Genomic DNA, 20552 nt, shown 5'->3' with positions numbered 1-20552 from the left:
TAGTTATTTCTTCATTAAGTATACAGTTAAGTGGTAAAACTTTTTGTAATAGCGAGGCAATACTTTCCCACAGTGTTTTCAGAAAACAATCTTTTCTACTACGTCTGACTATAGGAAATACGCAAATAATTTTGGAAATTACAAGCATGTTTGGTGCTGGGTAATACCTTATCCAAATTTCTCTCCTACCGCATGAAGAAGGAATAGTGGTGCAAATCAAAATGCATGATACAGGTAACACTGTTTTCATACAAGAGGCAATGCAAATACTATGAGGATGCATATAACTAATTTCCTTACATACAGTGCAGGCTGGGACATGCCCTGAGGAGAATGATTAAAGTGGTGGGATGGGAACAGAGGAAAAGATACAAGGTAGAATGCAGAATATGTGCTTTTTATAGTTTCCTACTTTAAAAGTATACTAGGTTGACTCTGTAATGCTTTTAAAGGTATTTATAATGCTTGGTGCCTGATTTTTAACAGCTCAGTATTTTTTCTCTGTTGCACAGTGGTAAGCTTACTTGACTCATGATTTCGCCTTGTTTTTAGGAATAAAATACTTGTGAGCAGAATATGTTTTCTTTTGGGTTCCCATTCTTTCAAAGCAATGCCCAACAGCACTACAATCACAATATTATGTCTAACAATAACTGTATGCAGACATTTCCAATCACAGTGGCTACATGTAGAAGCAGCTACAGACTGTTGGAAATGTGGGGAAATGTCAAACCATATTAAGCTGTCTAGAAAGAAAAAGGAAGAGGTTCACAGCTTGATGAGGAAAATTAAAACCTTGCTGAACCATGCTGAACACCTGAATATATCAAAGAACAAAAAATAAATGGGGAAAAGCCTGAAAAAGTTATGAAATGTAAAAAGGAATAAGGTTCAGTAGAGTAATAAATGATATGAAATAGCAAAGAAAGTAAAGATAAACAATCTATAACTACTAAAAAGCTCATGGCCTACAGTAAGCTGCCAATATGGCTCTAGTAACAGCGAATCTAGAACTTTGTGTTCACTTTCTGTACTTGAGTCTGAGCTAGACAAAGACAGGCCAAAGGGATTTGGGGGTACAGTTCAATTCCTACAATAGATTTCTGGACCAGTTGCAGCATATAAGTTCAAGAGAATGGTTTAGACAGTCCATTATTCAGCAGCTGTTTGCTGTGGAGTCAGTGAAGAGCTGGTATGTAGGTAGCAGACTATGGCTGTTTATGTCAGGTATTACACTTAGTGGTCTCTATGCAAGAAGGCTGGGTTTGGCAGCCTTAGATACTGGGAATTCAGAGCCAGTCACCCCATTCTTAAAGAAGGTGCCACAATATATACACAAGTCCAGTTGTGATTATCTAGGATGGACTGTTTGTGTTCAGCCCTTTTGCAGAAAGAAAGCAATTTCCTTCTGGGTCAAGGGTGACCTCTGTATTGCACTGTGTTGGGTATCTGCCCATTGCCTGGACACCAGGAGCCATGGTACTGGAACAGATAAATACAAAATCTCTGCTAACTGGCATGCATGTAGCCTTATAGTTCAGGGCTTTGGAAGAAGGAGTGGAATGGGATGTAAGGCACGTTGCCTGGCTCAGGGCTGCTGTAGCAGATTATGTTCACTGAGGTTCATGCCGACAGTAGGAAGCAGAGAACACCAACAGTGCAGGGTATTCCCAATGCACTCGTGGTGCCTCCACATGGGCTGGAAATGGCATACCACTCAAGAGACAACTTCCAGCTATTCTAAGATCTTTTAAATCATTATCATTTTTATATCATTATGAGTTTATGAGAAATTCAGGCTCCAGAAACCTAGTGTGAAGGTAAGGTCAAAATGTCTCCCCAAAAGAGGAGGGTCATCTATATCTATCTGAAAAGCTGAAAAACATGAAAGAAAAGATGAACAGAGAAAAAAAATGGATGCGATACAAGACCATTTAATTTAGACAAGATTCTTAACACTAAGAAAGAGAAAACTGAGCTAATCATCAGGGAAATCTTCCTGCTCGTGAGAGACATTAAAGTGACTCCAAAGGAAACATTTGGGATGTTAAAAAACTGATTGAACAAAGAAGGAAGAACTATACTGCATAGAACAATCCTCCAGTTGCAGGGCAACGAACTGGATGACCTAATAGCTCTTTTCCATTCCTTACATCTATGATTCTGTGATTCTAAATATATATTCAGAATGCAACAAGAGGCAGTGAGACAGTAGAGGCATTGAAGAACATAAGTGGAAAGTTAGTGACAGATGAGGTTGATTCTGCTGCAGACCTAAATGAATTCCTCACCTCATTATTCATTATGGGGAGGAGGGGAGAGAAAAAGAAAAAAAAAAGGAAGGTAGCATCTCTGGGACTGAGAGGCATTCTCCTGGAGGGGAAAGTAAAATGTTAAAAGGCTTTGCTATTGCACTGGAGAAGATAATAAGGCAATTAGGACTGTTACATTTGACAAAGCACCAGGCTCAGATGAATTGTATCCCAGAATTCTGAAGGAAGTAACAAAGGAAATAGGAAAGCCTTCAGCAAAGGTTTTTGACAGGCCACTAAGGAGTGTAGTCATACCCAAGGACTTAAGGGGTACTAAAGCTATTCCCAGATTCACAAAAGAACCAAGGGAAGATTCAGGGGACAAGCCCTCTAAGTCTCATTTCTGTTGAGAGAAAGATATTGGAAATATTGCTAAGGGACCATGTTGAAGTAATTTTAATGTATAATTTAATGCAGGTAACAGGGAAAATCATGAAAAATCTGCATGGCACTTTAGCATGTTACAGGAATAGTAGACCATAGTGAAAAGATTGATCTCATTCATACAGTTGTCAAGCTAGTATAAAAAGGAAGAGAAGTCCCTGTATAACCTATGGTATGAATTGGTGGGAGTAAATATTTTCAATTCAGCTGGACATTGCCTTAAAGGTTGCCAAAGTAGAGCTACTTTAGAAGTGCAACATTACAGAAAAACATATAAAAGCTAAAAGGGAGGGATGCAGTAATGCATCCTAGTGGTTAAATACATTTGGAGAGTATGGTTACTGTAGTTACATCTACATTACGATCTCGTATAGATAGATCAAACCATAATAGCTCTAAACTAGCTAAGCTAAGTACTACTACCAATGCAGTCAGGCAGCACCGAGCTCAACTCAGGCTGCAAAGCCTGACTGACATCTGGGTAAATACTTCGGCATGATCCTGTCTACAATCAACTGTTATCACAGCTGCATTACCCCAACTGGGATTAACTAGTTTAAAGCTAGCTGAGGTGAGGCTGTAAAAGCAGTGATATCTGTAGACATGTTCCTAGACTACCCGTCCTCAGTCTTTTCAATTTGGTGAATCTTTCTTTGAAGCTTAAAAAAACCAACCCTACTTAAATCCTTTTATGTCTGCAGATGTAAACTTGTAAAACAGAAATCACGAGAACTGTATTCCCAAAACCATAAATAAGGCATTAAGATGTACTGCATCCTGAGTCTACCAGCTGTAGTCTTTCATTATCTGTAGGTTGTGACTGTGCTCACACTCCTTCAGAAAACTGTCTTCTCTTTGTCTCCAGCCTTTAACACCATTATTTGTCTCTCACCCCTTTCCTTTTCCTTACCCACTTCCATTTTTCCCTTCAGGAATCCCTTGGAAAGCTACACTTAATCCCTGACTGAATCTGTAACCATGGACAAGTTGTAAAAATTCAGACCTCTGGACATCCAAATCTGTTATTCCTTTGTTACAGGGTGTTACAACCTTCTGTATATGAACATAATATTATTTCTTCTCTTTCTAGGGTTTTGTGTTTTATGCCATCAAGTAACATGTAGTCTTTTAACAATTGGCAAGAGGAATGGTAAAAAAAAATAGCCTTTAACTTAGCTTAAAGAGCTTGGGAAAAAAAATACTGGCAGCTTGATCTACTGAAGGCAATAGGAGCTACGTCTTTCAAAAGAATATAGGATGTTAGGTCAGGTACAAGTGGGCAAAAAGGATTTCTTCTGAGGTCACTCTTTTTATTTTGACCCCCTTTGCCCCCACAACAAATTTTTAACTGCCCTAAATGGGGATATCCTGCTTCTGTGGCTTAAAAGGCCAAGATTTTGTGTGTGGGATGACTTCACATTCGGTTTATCAATTGTAAATCTTGTCATGAGGTGAAAAATTGTGGGAAAGTTAGAAATGACATTGTTATTAACAGGAATTTTCTCATTAGCCTGATCAGGATTTTTTTCTCTCTTTACATCTTTGAAGGTCTTTTCAGTTCATCTGTCAGCACTCCCCTTCTTTCCCCCCTCCCCATTTTTTCTGGTTGGTTGTCAGGTTTTTGTTTGCTTGTTTGCTTGGTTTTCAAGTAGGTGCCAGACATTTTAGTACAGGGCTGACTCTGGGTCTGCAAAAAGCAATTTTATTTTGTTTATATGACTGTAAACACCTGTTCCAGATGGACAATTTAGGGGATTGTTTGGGATTTGGCTTTTGTGGCATCTTGCCCTGAACAGAGGAGAATATTTCTAAGAACTGTCTGAGCTGTGTCTTTTCATCCAGCATACACAAAAGGCTACCTCCTGAAGGTAAAATTGAAGTCAACAGGGTCCCACTGGTGTGACTAAAAACATCATTTGGCCCAGAGCTTTCTTCATATTCACAGGGACAGATTCTGTCTGCGGATGCATATATGCCACTTTCAATGAAGCCAGCTGAAGTTGTGCAGAAAAAAAGAAAAAGGAAAAGAAAGAGAGACAGAGAGAGACAGAGACATTCCCTAGTGCTCTTGTGAGCTTTCAGCTTTATAGTACAACCTGTGCAGAAGGATTAAAAGGATATAATATGTAGCATGCAGAGGGATGACTAGGGGGCATGAAACCATCTGCAAATGTTTGAAAGATGTTTGCATTCCCCTTAGGCGTGAAAGAAATTACTTCCTATGTTACCAGAGAATTTTCCAAGAAGTAGTGGGTCAAAGTTAAAAAAGGGAAACTTAAAATAAATTTGAGGGAAACGTTTCCGATCTGTATCATTTTTAAAGCAAGAGCAAAATCACAGGCAGTAGGCAATGCAATACTTACTTAAAACTTTTTTTGCCTTATCTCACCAGGGTAACCCAGACTTCTTATATCATCTGTGAAGAGACTTAGGAACCTCAGAAGAAGTAGTTTGGGGTTTAGTTTTCCTGGGAGTGGTCTAATGTGAAATGAGCATCCTCGAAACCCTGAACAGAGCTCCAACTCCTTCCTTTAGTTGATGTCCTTCTAGCCTTATGACTCTTGCATTCTTGACTGCTCAAGGAGTAACACAGTCATTAAGATCAGGAAAGCCTGGACACACTGCGAGTTCAATGCTCAGGAGAGGTCAACCAAAGAAACTGTTTGACTGCATATTAATGACAAAAGTACAATAAAAGGATAAGTAGCAAAGGAGAGAAAGAAGAAAAGCCTACAAGTAAAACTAAAAACTGTCAAAAGTCACAGGACAGTGGTAGATGCCCAAGTGGTTACACTGAAGGTTGTTTATATGGGTATCAGACAATCAGTAGGTTGTGTGTGTTGATGGTAAAGGCAGCTTATGGCTTGCAGGACAGGAATGAGAAATGTGCAGGTAGCAGAGGGGAGAAGCATACAGTCAAAAAGTGAAATAAGTTAACAAGATCAAACTATGCTCCAGAATCCATAGCACTGATTTTCCATGCTCAGATAAGGAGATTGCCAGAGCTGTACTACTGACTGCAAACTGTTAGTCTGATAGCAATGACCAATAGATTCCAAAAGACACTGAGGAGATGTAAAAAAAAAAAAAAAAAAAAAAAAAGGAAAAAAGAAAAGAAAGAAAAAAAAAACAACCACCAAACCACAAAACAACCACCAAAAACCCCCATGTTATTGGAAGACTACATCTGCAGTAATCATAAACAACAGCTTTCTGGAGCCAGAAAGCCAGATGACAGTAAGCATCCCCATGTGTTTTCAGGACCTGCTTCAAAATAAGACTATAGAAAAAACAATCAGTAATAAAAATCAATCAAACAAAGAAAAAAAAAAGAAAAAATCTGTAACAGTCTTATTTACTTTAAAAGGGGAACTGAAAAAAAGGGGAGTTAGTGAGTATGTAACATTATAAATTGTTTGCAAGTGGCACTAGAGAGTATTTTAAAACAATATACTAGAAGCTCAAGATAAACAAACAAACAAACAAACAAAAATCCACCTCCAAAGGGATCAGAAAAACCCTCAGCATGGTTAAACAGTAAAGGAGTTTATTGGAAGTGAAAATCCTTCAGAAAAATTGAATTTGTATCTACTTAAGAAAAATAGAAAAGTATATAAGCCTCAGCAAGCTGAATATAGAATTGTAATAAGACAGGCAGAAAAGATTTTGAAGAATAACTTGTTAAAGGCATAGAAGCTAATCATAAAACATGTCAGAAGCAGGAAGTTTGCTACTGATCACCAGTGGGTGAACAAGGTACATAAAATACCATTCAGAAAGCACAGGGTCAGATGGTGTGTATGGGAAATAAGCCTGTCTCAGACTGACTGGACAATGACAGATGTTTCAGAAAAACTGAGTAAATTGAATATTAACAGTTTGCTAGGGTCTTCAATGTGAGATTGCTCAATAAATTGAGAGATGTATCCTATCCCTTAATTGTTTCCATAGCACAGAAATGGGAGGTAGCAAATTTACTAGCAGTCTTTAATAGGGGGTTTCGGAGTGATCAGGTGAACAACTGACCAGTAACATGTATCCTGGAGTTTTGGAAAAATTAAAAGAAAAACAAAAATCATGACAGCAGTAACTATGACATGCCTGGGAAATGTCAACATAATTTCTGTGTAGAGAAGCTGTGTTTCAGAAGGAGTTCTTTGTGGATGCCTAAAAGAATATGGAAAACAGTGATCCAATCTGTGCAGCACTCTTCGATTTCCAAAAGCCATTAGCATGATCCTTCACAAAAGCCTCTTAGAGAAACTGAGCTGTCTGGGTAAGAGGGAAGGTACTCTTACGAATTAATACCCAGCATAAGATAGGAAACAAAAGGTAGGAATAAACGGTTAGTCTTCACAATGGAGAAAGATTACTAGAGAACCTATGCTATTCAGCATATTCAAAAATGATCTGGAAAAGGAGGTAAATAAAGAGGTAAAAAAGGCTGTGGATGATACAAAATTATGCAGGATACTTAAATCTACAGTTGACTGTGAGGACTTGCAGAAGGAGCTCATGGCACTGAGTGAATAGGCAATAAAAGGGAAGATGAAATTCAATGTTGATAAGTGTACATAGGGAAAAAATAACCCTAACTATACATACACAATGATGGGCTGTAAATAAGCTATTACCACTCTGGAAAGAGATCTTAGAGTTACTGTGGATAGTTCTCTGAAAACATCAACGCGGTGCTCAGCGGCAGTCAAAAAGGGAATAGAATTGTAGGAATTATTAGGAAAGGAAAAGAGATCAAAACAGAAATAATTTTTACGCTACTATGTAAATGCACGCTGTGTTTGCATCTCAAATTCTATGCACAGTTTCAGCCACCCCAACTGAAAAAGATTATAGCAGGACTTGAAAATATACAGAAAAAGGCAAAAAAGGCAATTAGAAGTATGGGCTGTCTCTTCCATGAGAACAGACTGAGCTGACTTAGGCACGGGTAAGAAATGAAACAGTTATTGAGTGGGTGAACAGGGCTACATACAAATTACAGAGGTACCAGTGAAATGATTAAGCAACAAGTTTAAGCAAAAAGAGTTGCTATTGTGTACTTGGCATGCAAATAAACTTTGGCATCTTTGCCACAAGATGAGGTTGAGGAGCAATTAATATAAACATATTTTTTTAAATAGATTTGCAAAGTTAACAAGTCCAGTGGTCCGAAAGCAAAATCCACTTCAGAAACCCCCTCACACATTTGCTGTGCAGCCAGGTGATATATTAGGGAATAGACTGCTTCATACAGGTGCTGAGTTCCTATGGTTGTCCACGAGCAGTCGCTACAGGGTAATGGTGGAAATAAGTAAAACAACTTAACGGACCATTGGTCTGAGTCTGAATCATTCTTGCATTAAAGGAGACAGAAAGTGCTTCCCCCAGGGATGGTCTGCAATATGGTGGTTAAGACGCTGTGCTGGAAATTAGAAATTGTGGGTTGAAAACCCATCAAGGATACAAAGATCCAGACTGCGGTTCCCTGGGTACAGGACCAAACACATACACCTGTGCCAGCCAGGACATCAAAAGGACTTAGCACTGTTTGGCCTCCCTTGTGAAGTGGAGATTAATGACCCTCCTAAATCTGAGCTACAACTAAACATGGAGAGGAAAGTGGTGCCTTCCTCCACTGTCCATAAAGGAAGTTTACAAGGAACCCACTGAGTCTTAGACATGTAGAAATTACTAGAGAAAAGGCAGCCTGCATTGGTACCTGGGGTTTGGGTACTACCTGTACCAGCAGGCTATCTGCATCTTACCTTTCATTTTTGGGGACAGTGCTGCAATCCATGGATAAATGAAACACACCAAAGCACAGGCTTCCTTTTTTTTTTATTTAAGACAGGCAGCAGAAGTGGGCTGCTATCCTACGTGTAGCTCAGCTAATAGACAGAGCAACATGTCTCCCTGCCCTGTTTTTTAACAGCAGAGCAGAGGAGTGTCGGGATGCAGATTCCTCTGCTTTTCTGGGATCTGGATACAATTATGTTTTATTCCCAGACCCCTTCTCACCATGTCTCCCTGCCCCTCCACTTCTTTCTCTGCCCCACCTGACTCCCTGCCTCCAACCTAACCTTCCTCAATGTACAGAAAATGGTCCCCTCTTATACTAGCTAAGCCAGCTCCTCACCCTCCACCTCTAAGGGGGGGGAGAACCAAACTCGAACAGAACAAAAAGAAAATAAAAAGAGAGAAAGCTAAACAGGCTACACCTTTTTCACAATGTCAGAGCATAAGGAGAATCAGCATCGAAATCACAGGAGGCCACATTAATAAGAACAGTGTTTTACCATCATATCTCTGACTCTTCTTTACATTTAAACAGATCAGAATTTTTCTTTGCACAAAATCCTTTCTCCAATCCCAGCAGCAGCATGATCAGAAAGATGTAGATGTGCATTGCCTGAACCTTCCCTTTTAAGATTTCATCTATTCTTCTTAACCTGTTGGACCTCCTGCCAAAATTGTACATGAAGCTGCACCAGAGACAAAATATGCATACAGTTTCCCTGCAAAGCTGGCAGTCTCAGGATACAAATAAGCAGTGTTTAAAAAAACAAAACAAAACAAAACAAAACAACAACAAACTAAACAGGGAGTGTGGATTTACCTTTGCATGCTCCTGCAAGACTGTGTGCAGGCTCAGCTACTGTTTTGCAAGAATAGCTTTCATATATAATATAAGATCAGAGATCTCTGGGGATAAGTTACGCCTCATTACATTTTCAATACCATGATCCCTTTGAGACACTACCTTATAGTGTCTTGAATAGCCCTAGTGTTTAAGTTCAACAGTGTTGCCTGGTAGGCCACTTCACACATTTATGTTCTTTTGAATAGAAAAGTGTTTCCTCACATCTCCTCCAAATGCTTTTTTTTTTTTTTGTTCTTTTTAATTTCCATTTTTACTTCCTTTGCTCCATTATCTGTGCATGGCTGAAAATAATAACTTGGCTTGACATACTCTGTACCATTTAGATTTTAAACTTCCCCCTCGCTCTCCCTAATTCTAGGCTACTGTAGATTTACGGGGTTTTTTTATCTTGCATTCATATCATAGTTCATTTCTCAATAGTAATAGAATTGGTTTCCTTATCCCTGTTTTGAAGTATTACAAAATTCTTATACTGCAGTGGCCAAAACTACAAAATAATAGTTCAGCAGCGAGCACACTAGAATCATAGTATTCCACTCAAGTATTTTCTTTTTTTCCTATACTGTTCCTCACCTTTCACGAAGCTGGAAATAAGCCTGTTTCCTATGGATGTAATTTAAAAACAAATAAAACTTTTATGTTAGGAAATATAGTTTTGCACAGATATGCAAAAAAAAAGAAGTCTAACATCTAGGAACGTGCATTTATATTGTGATTTTATGATCACATCCTACACCTATGTAGTGCTTTGGAGCTAATACAGACCATAAAAGGTGCATAAGGGCTTATTTTCCATTCTGTTGAAGTCTATGATTGATGAGGTACCACACTTTTAATAGTGGTCTCAGGAGCAGGGAGAAACACATTGAGCTCCCCGCTCCAACTCCTTCCCGTCCTCTCGGCAGCCCTGTGTGCTGCGGGGGGAGCGCCCCGCGCAGCCCCCGTCCCCGCGGGCAGCCACGGCCGTACCACACACCCAGCCCACGGGACTCACCACTGCATAGGGCTCTCTCCGCTCTCCATCCCTGCAGCTGGGGAGATGACAAATCTGGCTTAGTCATAGCCAGGAACGTGGACATTTTAGAGTCATAGCCCTGTCTTTGAGCAGAGCTGTGGGACATCTACAGAGTAATTGTGCTGAGGTCTTTAAAAGTCACCTCTGCTGGGATACATTCTGACATGTGAAAAGACCTCCTGTGCTTTAATCGCCGCTTATTACACTAATATTAATCACATTTGGTTGCCGCCTTCTCCCTTATCAGTCTGTTCTATCCATCTTGTTCCTCAGCTCACAGATAAAATCATAAGCTCTTTTGGGGAAGATGTCATCTTTCATGTGCACATTGCCTAGAATTACAAAGCCCAAAATCCTTGATGTGGATCATCGGTGAGTAAGAGTATGTGAATGACGCAAGCAATCAATAGAGCTAGATAGAGTTAAGGGAAATTGTTTCTCCCTTAAACTTGAAAGAATGTCTGGGCAGGAGTTTGGATGGATTAATCACAAAAAATGCAGTTTTGGACTATGCTGCAACTAAACATTAATTTAGCAAATGGTTACAACTCAGCTAAAAACAGGCATTGTTTTCTGAAAATGTCAATATGATTCATTTTAATGTTCCCTAAATGTTTTGCTTTTTCAGGCCAGACTAGCCATAGGCTTTAGATGCCTTTCACAAGGCCAGTAAGGACTGGATAAAGAAGTCTTTATATGCTCTACTATACTATTAAGGCACCCATTTAAACTGCCTCCCAGCCTGAATCAATGAGCTTTCCTGCTTACCACCTTCATGACTAAATGCAAGTCAAAGTTGAGATTGGGATTTTCTCAATCTCTCTAGTTCTATTTACTGTAAAGTATTTATTCAATGAAGCAAGGAATGGAGTGATTGTCCCCTTTCCACTATTCCTCTTCCCACAGAATCAATTCATTTAAAATTTATTTTCACTTTCAGGTCAATGCAAACATTAAAATGTATTGTTTTGGTTTGTTTTAAGCACTGAACCAAAATAAAACTATCACTTCACTGCAGAATACTAGCTAAAGGAGTAATATAACCCCCTCAAAATTAGAACCATATCCTGAAAAGTCATTAATCCATAGGTTATATATATATACACACACATCCAGAACAGGTGTGAGAGAGTGATATTATAGCTGGTAGGGCAAGTGGAAGGGATGAGGTTTTAATCAATTATTTGAAAGGAGAGAGAGCATTAATAATAAAGGGATTGAGTCTCTGTTGAGATCATATGAAATTAAGTGTTCCTACACTTGCTAAACCCTTTTGCTTTGCTGTCAATCAGCTTCAAGACATTCACTTAGAAAACGAGAAAAAAAAAATTAAGTTGTATTTGGACTTAAAAAAATATCTCAAGGCCATGCCTGTAATATTCTTCGTAATTTGTTTGCTGCATAACATGACAGTTGCATGTTTCAATGAAACTGCAGTTACACAGTAGGTCTCATCTCTTCTCCAAAAGCCCTGTAAACACAATACATTTCAGAAATGGTTTGCTTCTATAGGGTCAGAGTCAGAAAGATGACTCTGTCAATGGAGTAAGTGTGAGGCTGCTTTTGACCTTAATCTGAGGGCAGTAAAATGCATTTTCATTTTTCTTTTTAAAGTGGTATGTATGAACAGTTTACAAAAAAAAAAAAGGAAAAAATAAAGTTAGGTATAGTTTGCAAGGAGAGGGGGTGTTTTAAATGTATCAACTAACTGCAGTAGTTGGAAAAAACAAGCAAGTTTTAAAGCACACTAAGCTTTTTTCTGTTTTGAACCAGACACCAGCCTTCCAGCTAAATACAGGTAGAGATCAACTGCTTTGAGTTTAACTTGATTTTACTAATCAGTTAAAACCATTGAGAGAAAAAACAGTTGATACCTGTGGAGCAGGAAAAGGAGGCATGATAACTACTGAACATAATAAAGTTAAATTCAGAACAGTGTTTCCTGAACCTGTACTTTGCTTGAAGGTTCCTGCTAATAAACAAAATAACAAAACTTCACTTGGTTATATCCTTAAATAATCATGCCTACAATGACACTGTTATTTTAACTCAGCAAATGAGTGAGATCTATGTATCTGCACAGCAGGTTCAGCAGAGAAAGCTTCCCCAAGTATCCCTCTGTGCAGTGAAGGAGACATTTCACAAGCATGACAATTTAACAATTCCAGACTCAGCCAAGCCCTTATGGAAAACCCTAGAAATTTAATGAAGAGTCTTATCTTTAGATACATTGTAAAGCATATATTGCTAATTATATCCTTCCTACAGAATTCTAGATAGAGGTGTCATATCATCTTTTTTCATTCCAACCCATAGAAGCCTCCTGATTTTCTCTCTTAAAGACATTACAGTTTGGCCTCTTAGGTAAGATTGCACCTGGGGTTGAAAGTGGTTGCGATGGTGCATGTGATTCTGGTTCTCAGGAGCTTCTGTAGTCCTGTTGCATACCATAATGGCCAGGATACAGAATATTCTCTCAGCCCTATCTCTTGAAACTGTTTCACCTGGTATGGAAGATTTTGGGGTTCCCTAGACCAACGTAAAGGGAGGTGACTCTACATCCCAATGTGGGAACTGTTTTCTGGGGGAGACGCATAGTTTCTTGTCTCTTCTTTATTAACATATAAATATTTTCTACAAATAGAGCAGATCCTATAAAAATAAGGTCCTCTCTACAGCCGGAATTAGAAAGGTGGAGTCTTGCAGTCCTTGATAGTAAGTGGTCTCTCTGCATCATGAACTGTTTTCATGGCACAAAAAGACTAAAATTCCAGTATTAGTGTGTAGTTGGAGATACCTGTGTACTGAACAGTTGGATTCATGCCACCATCTCATTTTACATAAGCCACTGAACTGTTCTCTCATTTTAATGTGTTCAGTCGCAACTGATGACCTCTAGGGAAAACTCTTCAATCCCATTAGCTATACAAGTCCCAGTGGAAGCCACTATCCTTGAAGAAATCACTTCACCATACCTCAGCTGTGTAACTCCAACAGCATCTGCAGATCCTACTACCAGCTTGTGACAAAAATCCAGTGAATAGCATTAAACTCTAATTTCAAGACAATGGCTGATATCAATGATTTTCAAAGCAAAAAGTGCTTATTCTTAGTCTTCTGCTGGGGATAACTCACTTGTTCTTCCTCTGCTTCTTCATTTTCCCCATCCCAATTAAATAACTAACCTGGTGCAAAAAGCAATTTTTTTTTTTTTTTTTCCACTGACTAAATGAAAATGGGTTTAATTAGAGCACCCAGTATATGCCATACACAGGGCAGGTGCATCTGAGACAGCTGCAGCAATAGCTCCGTGTATTAACATTTCAGAAATCTCTAAAAGTGGGCAAATACACTGTCCTTCACTACAACAATTATTATTTAATAGCTTACTTCATCAAATGCCATGTAAAGGGTAAATGGGAAAATCATATATTGTAGTGTGAGGGATTAATGTTTGTCAGTCACAAAAATAGACTTAAATCCCACAATTCAGCTGAAGAACCAATTCACATGGCCTTGCTTCAGAGTTTGAAAAGAAGCTGTTAGAAGACTTGCAATATTACCTTGAATTTACATCCCAGCACAAATCTCAGCGTGTTTTGCAAGTAACATTATCTCTACTTTAAATAGGGGGAAACAGTGCCTATAACAAATTACAAAAGCAGTGCAGAGCTTCTCAAACTGCTGCCAGCTCAAGCCAAAAAGTATTCATGATCAGGCTGACTTACTTGAGAAAAACACCATGTAATGCAGCTATGCAGATCTCAGATGCGAGCAGGCTGTGGGAAAAGACAACCTGAGTTTTTCTGTACCATTTTCCTTAGCATTAGCAGTCGGTGGTTAGCTCACGTAGAACCAGCTCAGGTAGATGAGGCTACATCTACCAGGTAACCATGCCAGCCACACCAGGGGACAACCACAACCTCAAGGGAGACATCAGACTTGAACTCAAAACTTCTGAATCCCAAGAAATTACTGAATACTTCTGAATCCTGAACAAAAATCTTGGTTTCTTCTGGGCTCAGATTAAATTCTGCAAGCTCTAAAGGTTTGATATCTTCCCATGACATAGCTGTGAAAAGATGGTGCTGGTTGGCTCCAGCTGCCTCCAAGGACAGATGGGGGTCATTAACATGAAGGAGAGGGTATTCGTGAAACAGGCAACAGCTGCAGAGAGAGAGACGGGAGCTCAGCGTGGAGCAGGCGTGGGAGAGGAAATGTATTTAAACTAAACTGCTGAATCTTCTGAGAGCTGTTTCTCCTTTTCTAGAAACTGCCACCACTGCTGAGCAAATTCATCAGCTGAGTGACTAATGGGAGAAACCCTGAGAGGCAGAGGTACAACTGAGCCAAAACTGCTTCCCATAAAGCCCTATTCAGTGCCTGTTTGTCTCATTTATTACTGCATAAAATATCCTTCATGGGAAAGTGACTGACAATTATACTTTCTCCATATATCTTTGCACTCTGCGTTGTCTTGACAAAAATAGGTAGCCTCTGTCTTCAGCCCCTTTCCTTCAAAACCACCTTCTTTCTTTCTTCAATTACTTAGTGAAAGAAAACGTCATTCTCCTGAATTTTTCATATCACTCTTTCTAAATGGAGCCACTTCTTATTTTCCCATGTATCATCGGAAGTGATGTCAGCCTCAACTGGAGCATAAATCCACAGCCAGAAGTTTCAGTTCCCCAGAAAAGGGTGAGGAGCAGATGAGAGGCTGAAGTGCCTTCTGTTGCCATAGAAATCAGATAACGAGTGACCTCATCTCCTGATTTTGCTCCGGGAGCAGGGAGTCATTGTTTCCAGGCCCGTGAAGGGAGGACTCGGCCAGTCCATCATGATGCGGCCAGTGAAATTGTCTTTATGACATCTTCTCTTACTTGAGGTTTTAAACCTCTGAGAGGGCACAGCCAGCAGACAGGTATTTTGTTCTCAGAATAGGAAACACACACATGCTATTTGCTGTCTTACAATATCTTTCCCTTTTCTTTCTGTTGCTGCTTGTGACCTTCTGTATTTCCACAGTGCTCGCTGTTTTGAACTTAGGTTTCCAGTGGCTTTTGCCTGTCTCTGATCTCCTCGTTTTAGAGTCTATCTTATCTACATCACTTGATTTTGAACGTTTTATTTTGCTTTTCATTGCGAACAGAAGGCAAGGTGATCTACTAGACAAGTCACTGCACTGAAGTTTAGAAGACTTGCATTAAATCTGGCTCAGGACCTGAAGGACAGTAAGTTATTTCATTTCCCTGAGGTCTCCTTGTCTGTTCAACTGGGACTGTAAACTGCCCCGAGCAGGGACACAGATCTGTTGCCTATGTCTGTACCGTCGTTAGAAAAAACATGTCAATTATACTTGCCATCTGTAGGCACCATGCAATTAAGCTGGACATGCCATCAAATGACACCCAAACAAGGCAGGGCTTTCCCTGTGTAGTAGCCACTGATTTCTTCAGAAAATGCACACTTTTTGAACTTCAAAGGAATACTACACTTTCTGTAAGTTGCGACATGACCCCCAAAAACCCTCTCCCCCATTTGCTTTTTACCTCTGGCTATGTCTGCATCTCATGAGAAACCTAAGCTTGTGCCCATGGAGAAAGTAAGAAAGGTATCAAATTTAATAGACCATGACTGCAAGCTTCAAAATTATAAGCTCAAAACTTCATATTAACCTGTAGTAAACAAATTCTTCATTGCAGATACCTACAAGCAGTGCTGGGTGCTTTTTTTAGGGTGTGATATTTTGCAGGTGGCCTCTGAGAATGAGCTGATAGCAGCTGTTGAAGCCACGACTGTGATTAGCCTGGCACCACACACGCGCTAGCAGCACTTAATACACCCAGCTACTCAGCAAGGCTTGTTAGCTAGGACCTGACCCAATGCTTTATTCACATGGGTTCCAGTCAGTTTTGACTGCAAGATCTTGTTTGTTTCCTCCTGCAAAATACAGTATAAATAAATTTCCAGTCACCTGGTAATAGAGAAGGAGTTCATGGGTTGGAACCTGGTCAGTTAATAGGATGGTACATTAGTTTCAAGCAACAAAATGGTGGACAACTGGAAATTAAGAAAAAAAAAAAAAGCTAAAAGAAAACTTCCAATTAAATTATGCAAATGTGAAAGGAAGTTAAATATTTAGATTTTTAAGGATATCTTCAAAATATCTCCCCTGAGGATAGTAGAATCTGTACTAAAGGGCCCAGAAAATACATTAATTTTACAGAAGATTTCTTGGATTGAATGCAGTACACATTTAAATGGGCTGTGACAAGTAATTCAGGAGTTTCAGTGTACCATACGACATATTTTATTTTTTTTATTACTACTGACATGTCAACAGATTTGAGGAAAACATTTTTTTAGTAAGCACAGCTGCTATCAATTTGGATAATGATAGTCCATCACCATTTTTTGTGTGTACAAACAAAGGGAGTGAATGTTCATGCAAAACAGGGAGTCTGTATAATTCCCATTCATAAACCATTTGCAGACTGTACAGGGTCAAGGCAAAATTATTATTTGAGTTGCTGGCCTCAGCAGTAGAGATGCAGAAATAGAATACTTTTCTGGTCTTGGTAAATTTAATTCCTGTGAACTCTGTCCTCATGATATCGTATACAAATAATAAATAGACATCCTCAGAGTTCCTATCACAATAACAGCATATCTTGCCAGCATAGCCATTCACTGTACATTTCCACTGCTCTACTTTTTATATCGTTCTATTTCTGACTTTCTCAGTCTGTCCGCCCAAGATCAATGATGTTCCTGCACAATTGTTGCTAGTGGCTGCTCACTACAAATGTGGCTGGGTAAGCTAATTTTCTTTCTTTCCTTCTTTGTTACTCTGCAGTGAAGGTTTAAGCATATGATTCTTCATCTATCTCCATATCTGTAGGTAGTTTTAAGGCTAATGGTAAGAAAATGTGAATATTTATGACACTTCCTCATTAGCACAAAACTCGGACTGGATTTCCCATGGCTCAATTGAATTACTTAAGCCTTATTTTAAAAGGCAATTGTTTATTTATGCAATTGCCTTGTGGAACTTCTAACTAGTTGAAACTCCTATAGATTAAAATATTTGCAAGAAATACTGTTTTCCTTCTTTTCCTTTTCACATGCAGAAAACCTGCAACAATTATGTTACCTGAGAATAAGGGCTTGATCTTTCATGCTTGATTATAAACAATTTTTATCTATATTTTAGATAAAATCTATGAAACGGTACAGCAAATCCAAGATTTGTATCAGAATAGAATCGTAGAATGGTTTGGGTTGGAAGGGACCTTAAAGATCGTCTAGTTCCAACCTGCCATGGGCAGGGACACCTCCCACTAGACCAGGTTGCTCAAAGCCCCATCCAGCCTGGCCTTGAACACTTCCAGGATGGGGCATCCACAACCTCTCTGGGCAACCTGTTCCAGTGCCTCACCTCCCTCACAGTGAAGAACTTCTTCCTTACATCTAATCTAAATCTACCCTCTTTCACTTTAAAGCCATTACCCCTTGTCCTATCACTACATGCCCTTGTAAAAAGTCCCTCTCGAGCTTTCTTGTAGGCCCCCTTTAGGTACTGGAAGGCTGCTGCAAGGTGTCCCCAGAGCCTTCTCCTCTCCAGGTTGAACAACCCGAACTCTCTCAGCCTGTCCTCATAGGAGTGGTACTCCAGCCCTCTGATCATCTTCATGGCCCTCCTATGGACTCGCTCCAACAAACAAATTCCTAATTTTCCAGCAGTTGTTTAACTCTCCTTGACCTTCCTGCCACACCATCCAAGAGGAGACTGTAGGTGGAGGAAAATCTCTCCCCTTTCAAACTCTGGGTTTTCTAACTTTAGTTTAAAAACTATTATACTGAGCATGCTAAATAATGAATAGAAATTGAGTATAAAAGAGGAGAAATTCAACTTAATCCACTAACTCACACCTCTGGTTTTGTTTTTTTTTATTTTCTAAACCAAAATGTTTCTACCCAATTACTTTTTTTCCTTAGAGTACCTCTTCCCACAGAAGTCACAGATGACCTATCTCACAAACACCTATTTTTAACCATGCTGAACTCAGTCTGTTTGTCAAACAGACCCAGGAGAGAAGTCTCTAGTGTATCTTTCCTTCATGGGAAGAGTAGTCTATGACATTTAAAATATTGCCACTTCTTCTAATGAAACATAACTCAGCCTACAACAAGCATCTAGGGACATAAATATACAGAAGTGGAAGAGAACTCTTAAGTTCTGAAGCATCTTCCTGTTCAGGTGACCATGTCATATAACTCATTAAAAATGTAATAAATTCCATTATGAAATTATTTTACATTTTTATTCTCATTGCTCCTCTGGGAAGGCTACTTCAGAACTTCGTGTCTCTGGTGGTTAAAATCTTTCTGTTAATATCCAGATTAAATTTATCTAGGCCCCATGAGAACTTATTTGTCTTTTAAACAACTTTCGGCTTCAGTTTTAGTTTCTTTTGAACGTGGATGTAATCTTTATTTTGATCAACTATAGAACAGAATAAAATTCCAGGCGGAGCTTCATCATGGTAGTTTCTGATGTTGATGTACTTCTCTGCAATATTTGGAAATGTTTCTCCTGATCCACGACAAATACATTTAACTTTTTGATGGATTCATCACATGTTCATGGTCATTCAGTCATTCTAAAATCATCTTGTGCTCCCAGGACCTTCCTTTGCTGATTCTTGCTGATGGGTCTCTAGTTTTCACAAAAAATTCTTGCTACAAGTTCCAGTAGACTTGTAACTTTAATTTACATTGTACACTTATAGTCATACCATTTCTATTACACAAAAGGTCTCAAGGTCAGCCAGTTCTTTCTGAGAGATTTTTATCTTCCTATGTATTACAACACCTTTTTTTTGTCGTCATCCCATTTTTAACCACCTCTAAATTTTTTCACGGGCAACACCAGTTAAAATATTAAATAAGATTAATCTGAAAACGAGTCCACAAGACATGTCAACAGCAGTTTCTCTTGAGACCACTACATTCTCCTTCAGCACAACCAAATGCCCTTTTATTTGAATACCTCAGAAATTACTCTAATCTCTCTTATTCAGTTTAACTAACAATTTTCAAGCAGTGCTTTTATCAAAACAAATTTTAACTGCCTGCAGGTTCCTTCTGCTTCCTCTCTGGCTACAATGGCAACAGAGAGAGGCTAGACAATTACCTCTGAATAGACATCTAATTTCTGGATGGATGAAGTTAAGTGAGATGAAGGCAATCCTATTATCTGAAATTGTGTTACCCCATTCAGACAGAGCATTCAGATTGTATCTTTGTTGTCTATAAAAGTATATGTTCTTCTTATCTATACAATAAGACCTGTTTATGAAAGTAATTTTGCCATGGAATGAGAAATAGTAAACTAGATTATTTAGTACCGTGTAAAATCCCAGCTATTGGTAGCTCAACAAAGGAAATATTCACGATATTAAACTGGTAACAAAAATTTAGGAAGATTACAAAAATTATTTTAAATTTACTCATGTTTTTTCCATTAAATTGGTCACAATAATGTTATTTTTTGCTTTTTTGAAAAATATTGGGGAATGGATGCTTTGTTTGAAACCGTTCCCAAAATTATTATTTTATACACAGATTTTGTGTATTATTGTATATTTTATTTACTATTTGGGTAACAGTCAGAATGGCTCCAAAGTGTCAAACAAATTAGTCTATTATACTTTCTTCTAAGCCAAACAACTAAAATATTTTGTGAGATTTTTGTCTTTAAATCCATATCTTTACAAACATGTCTGTGATTTAGCATAGAGAAAGGGCCTTCATACCTTTCAAAAGAGAACCTAGAGGAAAACGTGCGATGTATTGTTCAAAGAGACACTAAAATTGCATCTAAGCAAAAATATTTGACATATTATGGACATTTAAAAGCTTAGACAATCAAATTACTGTGACAATCAAGTAATAATACATTGCCTATGCCACAAGAGCTATCCATATGCATGCCTCTTAGTCAGTGGTAAAGGAACCTTTTTTTACTCAGCCCAAAAGTGCAAGAAAGCAGCAAGAAACCTTTTTCCTTCAAGAGACACCGTATCATATCTATACTACATACTTTATATCTAACGAACCTAGATATATTATCTAACTCAGAAATACCAGCTGTGATCCCAGAGCTTAATTCTTTTTT

The sequence above is a fragment of the Harpia harpyja genome, chromosome 15 (assembly GCF_026419915.1).
Source record: "Harpia harpyja isolate bHarHar1 chromosome 15, bHarHar1 primary haplotype, whole genome shotgun sequence".
Lineage (NCBI taxonomy): Eukaryota > Metazoa > Chordata > Aves > Accipitriformes > Accipitridae > Harpia > Harpia harpyja.
This window is presented reverse-complemented; position numbering follows the sequence as displayed.